Genomic DNA, 8,037 nt, shown 5'->3' with positions numbered 1-8,037 from the left:
TGAACCACAAGGGGCTGATGGCCCCATAGGTGACCGTGTTCTACTGCGACATTAGGTCCCATGCAAGAAATGGGAATGAATGTCAAACACCTTGCCACCGTCGCTCGGCGGCAAACATTGAGATACATGGTTTTAAAATTCTAGTAAATCCAAAACTCGTCTGAAATTCATGAAACTTGGCATGCTATCATGGAACGACATCAAACATGGTGTGCTAAAAAATTTGTCCCATTTGGGGCAAGTTTGGGTATAAGCTTCTCACATACCACAGCTTCTGACAACAAGCCTCATGGTTCCGTTAGGGAATGTGCCTCCTTGGTGGATGAAACGATATTCGTTGCCTCTTCCAGTTTTCAATTTTTTTTCCTAGTGGCAACATAGAGCCACATGCGTCTCGTGTTAAAATTTGCAATTTCGGGGTTCGTTTGGACATTTTTATACATTAACTGAATTTTCTAGGCATTTTATGTGCACAATTCAAATCTGAACTACATGGACATGCTCCAGTGCAGAAAAATGGGTTGACGTATTAAATGTGTGTCCTTGGGTGCATGCTTAGGTCCCATGCAAGAAATGAGAATGAATTTCAAACACCAGGGAACTGTTGATTGCCGGCAAAATATTGAGATACTTTGTTCTTAAATTCTAGTAAATCCAAAAATCATCTGAAATTCATGAAACTTGGCATGCTATCATGGAATGGCACCCGACATGTTGTGGTATTTTTCGTGTCCATTTTGAGAGAAGGCAAACTTGAATAACAAACAAAGGCATTTTAAAACAAATAGCTGCCACTTTAACATCTCAAACATTTTGTATAATTTAAATCTTGTGTGTTCTGTTAACCATTCATGTGACGCCACACGTCACTCTTTTAATGGCTAGGAGGTTGATACGTCCATTTTGCATCATGCTTTTATATCGATATTTATTTCATTATGGGCTGTTATTACACGTTATGTCACAATACTTATGGCTATTCTCTCTTATTTTACAAGGTTTACATAAAGAGGGAGAATGCCGACAGCTGGGATTCTGGGCTGGAAAAGGAGCAAATATTGGAGACCTATTCTGCACAGCTCCAAAAGTCCTGAAACTCCATGAAAGTCATTTTTGGAATTAATGATAAATATTGAGCGGAAGAAGTACCTGAGGGGGGGCACCCACCATCCACGAGGGTGGGGGGCGCGCCCTACCCCCTGGGCGCGCCCCTGCCTCGTGGGCCACCTGGCAGTCCTCCAGTGCCCATCTTCTGCTATATAAAGTCTTTTACCCTGGAAAAAATCATAAGCAAGCTTTCGAGATGAAACTCCGCCGCCACGAGGCGTAACCTTGGCAGAACCAATCTAGGGCTCCAGCAGAGCTGTTCTGCCGGGGAAACATCCCTCTGGGAGGGGGAAATCATCACCATAATCATCACCAACGATCCTCTCATCGAGAGGGGGTCAATCTCCATCAACATCTTCACCAGCACTATCTCCTCTCAAACCCTAGTTCATCTCTTCTTTCCAATCTTTGTACCAAAACCTCAGATTGGTACCTGTGGGTTGCTAGTAGTGTTGATTACTCCTTGTAGTTGATGCTAGTTAGTTTATTTGGTGGAAGATCATATGTTCAGATCCTTAATGCATATTAATACCCCTCTGATTATGAACATGAATATGCTTTGTGAGTAGTTACGTTTGTTCCTGAGGATATGGGAGAAGTCTTGCTATTAGTAGTCATGTCAATTTGGTATTCGTTTGATATTTTGATGATATGTATGTTGTCTCTCCTCTAGTGGTGTTATGTGAACATCGACTGCATGACACTTCACCATTATTTGGGCCTAGAGGAAGGCACTGGGAAGTAATAAGTAGATGATGGGTTTCTAGAGTGACAGAAGCTTAAACCCTAGTTTATGAGTTGCTCCGTAAGGGGCTGATTTGGATCCATATGTTTCATGCTATGGTTAGGTTTACCTTAATACTTCTTTTGTAGTGCGGATGCTTGCAATAGGGGTTAATCATAAGTGGGATGCTTGTCCAAGAAAGGGCAGTACCCAAGCACCGGTCCACCCACATATCAAATTATCAAATTAACGAACGTGAATCATATGAACGTGATGAAAACTAGCTTGACGATATTCCCATTTGTCCTCCGGAGAGCTTTTCTCATTATAAGAACTTGTCCAGGCTTGTCCTTTGCTACAAAAATTATTGGGCCATCTTGCTGCACCTTATTTACTTTTATTACTTGTTACCTGTTACAAATTATCTTATCACAAAACTATTTGTTACCTACAATTTCAGTGCTTGCAGAGAATACCTTACTGAAAACCGCTTGTCATTTCCTTCTGCTCCTCGTTGGGTTCGACACTCTTACTTATCGAAAGAACTATGATAGATCCCCTACACTTATGGGTCATCAAGACTCTTTTCTGGCACCGTTGTTGGGGAGTGAAGTGCCTTTGGTAAGTGGAACTTGGTAAGGAAAAATTTATATAGTGTGCTGAAATTTACTGTCACTTGTCAGTATGGAACATAATCATTTGAGGGGCTTGTTCGGGGTATCTTCACCCTGACCAGTAGAGCAAAGAGTTGCTCCTCAACCTACTGAACCTACTGAAAATGTCTACTTTGAAATTCCTTCGGGTATGGTAGAGAAACTACTAGCTAATCCCTTTGCAGGAGATGGAACATTGCATCCCGATTTACACTTAATCTATGTGGATGAAGTTTCTGGATTATTTAAGCTTGTAGGTATGCCCGATGATGTTATTAAGAAGAAGGTCTTGCCTTTATCTTTGAAGGGAGATGCATTGACATGGTATAGGCTATGTGATGATATGGGATCATGGGACTATAAACGATTGAAATTGGAATTTCACCGGAAATTTTATCCTATGCATCTTGTTCATCGTGATCGCAATTATATATATAATTTTTGGCCTCGCGAAGGAGAAAGCATCGCTCTAGCTTGGAGGAGGCTTAAGTCAATGTTATATTCATGCCCCAATCATGAGCACTCAAGAGAAATGATTATTCAAAAAAATTATGCTCGACTTTCTCTCAACAATCGCTCCATGCTTGATACTTCTTGTGTTGGGTCTTTTATGATCAAGACTATTGAATTCAAATGGGATTTATTGGAAAGAATTAAATGCAACTCTGAAGATTGGGATTCCGACGATGGTAAGGAGTCAGGTATGACACCTATGTTTGATTGTGTTAAATCTTTTATGGATACCGATGCTTTTCGTGAATTTAGCACTAAATATGGACTTGACTCTGAGATAGTAGTTTTTTTCTACGAATCATTTGCTACTCATGTTGATATCCCTAAGGAGAAGTGGTTTAAATATAATCCTCCCACTGAAGTAAAAGTAGTTACACCTATTACAGTTGAAGAAAATACTATCACTTATAATGATCCTATTGTTCCTACTACTTATATTGAGAAACCACCTTTCCCTGTTAGGATAAAGGATCATGCTAAAGCTTCAACTGTGGTTCGTAAGAGTAATACTAGAACATATACACCTCCTGAGCAAATTAAAGTTGAACCTAGTATTGCTATGGTTAAAGATCTCTTGGCTGATAATATTGATGGGCATGTTATTTATTTCTCTGATCAAGCTGCTAGAATTGCTAGACCTGATGCTAAGAAACATAGACCTGTTGTAGGCATGCCTGTTATTTCTGTTAAAATAGGAGATCATTGTTATCGTGGCTTATGTGATATGGGTGCTAGTGCTAGTGCAATACCTCATTCTTTATATGAAGAAATTATGCATGACATTGCACCTGCTGAGATAGAAGATATTGATGTTACAATTAAGCTTGCCAATAGAGATACTATTTCACCAATTGGGATTGTTAGAGATGTTGAAGTCTTGTGTGGGAAAGTTAAATATCCTGCTGATTTTCTTGTTCTTGGTTCCCCACAAGATGACTTTTGTCCCATTATATTTGGTAGACCCTTCTTGAACACTGTTAATGCTAGGATAGATTGCGAAAAGGATGTTGTTATGATTGGCTTAGGAGATATGTCTCATGAGTTTAACTTTGCTAAATTTCGTAGACAACCCCATGATAAAGAATTGCCTAGTAAGGATGAAATTATTGGTCTTGCTTCTATTGCCGTACCTCCTAATGATCCTTTAGAACAATATTTGCTAGACCATGAAAAATGATATGTTTATGAATGAAAGAAGGGAAATAGATGAAGTATTCTTTATACAGGGACCTACTTTGAAACACAATTTGCCAGTTGAAATCCTAGGGGTTCCTCCACCACCCAACGATGATCCCGTGTTTGAGCTTAAACCATTACCTGATACTCTTAAATATGCTTATCTTGATGAAAAGAAGATATATCCTGTTATTATTAGTGCTAACCTTTCAGAGCAGGAAGAGGGAAGATTATTGAAAACTCTGAAGAAGCACTGTGCTGCTATTGGATATACTCTTGATGATCTTAAGGGCATTAGTCCCACTCTATGCCAACACAAAATAAAATTGGAGGAAGATGCCAAACCAGTTATTGATCACCAACGACGGTTAAATCCTAAGTTGAAAGAAGTGGTAAGAAAGGAAATACTAAAGCTCCTTGAGGTAGGTATAATTTATCCCGTTGTCGATAGTCAGTGGGTAAGTCATGTCCATTGTGTCCCTAAGAAGGGAGGTATTACTGTCGTTCCTAATGATAAAGATGAATTGATCCCGCAAAGAATTATTACAGGTTATAGGATGGTAATTGATTTCCGCAAATTAAATAAAGCTACTAAAAAGATCATTACCCTTTACCTTTTATTGATCAAATGTTAGAAAGACTATCCAAACATACACATTTTTTCTTTCTAGATGGTTACTCTGGTTTCTCTCAAATACCTGTGTCAGCAGAGGATCAAGAAAAGACCACATTTACTTGCCCTTTTGGTACTTTTGCTTATAGACGTATGCCTTTTGGTTTATGTAATGCACCTGCTACCTTTCAAAGATGCATGATGGCTATATTCTCTGACTTTTGTAAAAAGATTTGTGAGGTATTCATGGATGATTTCTCCGTTTATGGATCCTCTTTTGATGATTGCTTGAGCAACCTTGATCGAGTTTTGCAGAGATGTGAAGATACTAGACTCGTCTTGAATTGGGAGAAGTGCCACTTTATGGTTAATGAAGGCATTGTCTTGGGGCATAAAATTTCTGAAAGAGGTATTCAAGTTGATAAAGCTAAAGTTGATGCTATTGAGAAGATGTTGAGTCCCAAGGAAATTAAAGGTATAAGAAGTTTCCTTGGTCATGCCAATTTTTATAGGAGGTTCATTAAGGACTTTTCTAAAAAAATTAGGCCTCTGACTAATCTCCTACAAAAAGATATTCCTTTTGTCTTCGATGATGATTGTGTAGAAGCATTTGAAATACTTAAGAAAGCTCTGATTTCTACACCTATTATTGAGCCACCTGATTGGAATTTACCCTTTGAAATTTTGTGTGATGCTAGCGATTATGTTGTAGGTGCTGTTCTAGGAAAAAGAGTTGATAAGAAACTAAATGTTATTCAATATGCTAGTAAAACTCTAGACACTGCTCAGAGAAATTATTCTACTACTGAAAAGGAATCCTTAGTAGTTGTATTTGCTTGTGATAAGTTCAGACCTTATATTGTTGATTCTAAAGTAACTGTTCACACTGATCATGCTGCTATTAAATATCTTATGGAAAATAAAGATGCTAAACCTAGACTTATTAGATGGGTTCTCTTGCTCCAAGAATTTGATTTGCCTATTATTGATAGAAAGGGAGCTGAGAACCCCGTTGAGCACAACCTGTCTAGGTTAGAGAATGTTCTTGATGACCCACTACCTATTAATGATAGCTTTCCTGATGAACAATTAGCTGTCATAAATGCTTCTCGTACTGCTCCATGGTATGCTGATTATGCTAATTACATTGTTGCTGAATTCATACCACCTAGTTTCACATACCAACAAAAGAAAAAGTTCTTTTATGATTTAAGACATTACTTCTGGGATGACCCACACCTTCATAAAGAAGGAGTGGATGGTGTTATTAGACGTTGTGTACCTGAGCATGAACAGGAACAGATCATACGCAAGTGTCACTCCAAGGCATATGGAGGACACCACGCTGGAGATAGAACTGCACATAAGGTATTGCAATCCGGTTTTTATTGGCCTACTCTCTTCAAAGATGCCCGTAAGTTTGTCTTGTCTTGTGATGAATGTCAAAGAATTGGTAATATTAGTAGACGTCAAGAAATGCCTATGAATTATTCTCTTGTTATTGAACCATTTGATGTTTAGGGCTTTGATTATATGGGACCGTTTCCTGCCTCTAATGGGTATACACATATTTTAGTTGTTGTTGATTACGTTACTAAGTGGGTAGAAGCTATTCCAACTAGTAGTGCTGATCATAACACCTCTATTAACATGCTTCAAGAAGTTATTTTTCCGTTGTTTGGAGTCCCTAGATACTTAATGACTAATGGTGGTTCACATTTTATTCTTGGTGCTTTTCGTAAAATGCTTGCTAAGTATGATGTTAATCATAGAATTGCATCTCCTTATCACCCACAGTCTAGTGGTCAAGTAGAATTGAGTAATAGAGAGCTCAAATTAGTTTTTGCAAAAGACTGTTAATAGACCTAGAAAGAATTGGTCCAAGAAACTTGATGATGCATTATGGGCTTATAGAACTGCATATAAAAATCCTATGGGTAAGTCTCCATATAAAATGGTTTATGGAAAAGCATGTCACTTACCTCTCGAATTAGAACATAAGGCATATTGGGCTATTAAAGAGCTCAATTATGACTTCAAACTTGCCGGTGAGAAGAGGTTATTTGACATTAGCTCACTTGATGAATGGAGAACCCAAGCTTATGAGAATGCCAAACTGTTTAAAGAAAAAGTTAAAAGATGGCATGACAAAACGATACAAAAGCGTGAGTTTAACATAGGTGATATGTGTTGCTATTCAACTCTCGTTTAAGATTTTTTTGCAGGAAAACTTATCTCTAAATGGGAAGGCCCTTACGTTATCGAGGAGGTCTATCGTTCCGGTGCCATAAAAATCAACAACTCTGAAGGCACAAATCCGAAGGTGGTGAACGGTCAAAGAATCAAACATTATATCTCAGGTAACCCTATAAATGTTGAGACCAATGTTATTGAAACCGTAACCCCGGAGGAATACATAAGGGACACTTTCCAGAACATATCAGACTCCGAAAAGGAATAGGTATGTGGTACGGTAAGTAAACCGACTCCAAAATAGTTCTAATAGCAATTTTTCTTCGTTTTTGAATATTTAAGAAAATAGGAAAATAAGAAGTAGTCCGGGAAGGACACGAGGTGCCCACGAGGGTGGAGGATGCGCCCTACCCCCCTGGGCACGCCCCCTGCCTCGTGGGCACCTCGTGTGCTCTCTGGACTCCGTTTTCTTGCACGATACTTCTTTTGGTTGGTAAAAAATCATTATATAATCTCCCGAAGGTTTTGACCACTGTATCACGCAAACATCCTCTATCTTTGTTTCGAGCTGTTTTCTATCAGATTTGTTAAGGCCAGGCATCATGACATCACCCTCCTCCAACAATGAAGACAAGGATGCTTGGCTATTGAAGATAGAGCTGAAGAGAGAAGAACCCGGGGAGATCAACAAGGATGATGGGATCAAGAAGGCCATGGAGGATCAAGCTTCGGCGGCAGAAGAAGAAAACATCCTTCAACCTCTTCCTAACCTCTTTACCCCAACTGAGATTGAAGCTTTCAAGATGATTGAGTTAGCTCGCATACAAAACAAGTATCTCACACAGGAAAATATTTTGTTGAAGGATCATATCGTCGCACTCAAGGGCATTATCAGCAAATTGGAAGAGCTCCTAGGTTCGATGTGCGACTATCCATCATCATCACCACCTTCTTCACCAGCAAAGGAGACATAATCACATGGGTGTGGGCACTCCCCTTGGCAATTGCCAAGCTTGGGGGAGGTGCCCCGGTATCGTATCACCATCACACTCCTATCT

The sequence above is a fragment of the Triticum aestivum genome, chromosome 6B (genome assembly GCF_018294505.1).
Source record: "Triticum aestivum cultivar Chinese Spring chromosome 6B, IWGSC CS RefSeq v2.1, whole genome shotgun sequence".
In the NCBI taxonomy this organism is placed as follows: Eukaryota; Viridiplantae; Streptophyta; class Magnoliopsida; order Poales; family Poaceae; genus Triticum; species Triticum aestivum.
Note: the sequence above shows the minus strand (reverse complement) of the source record.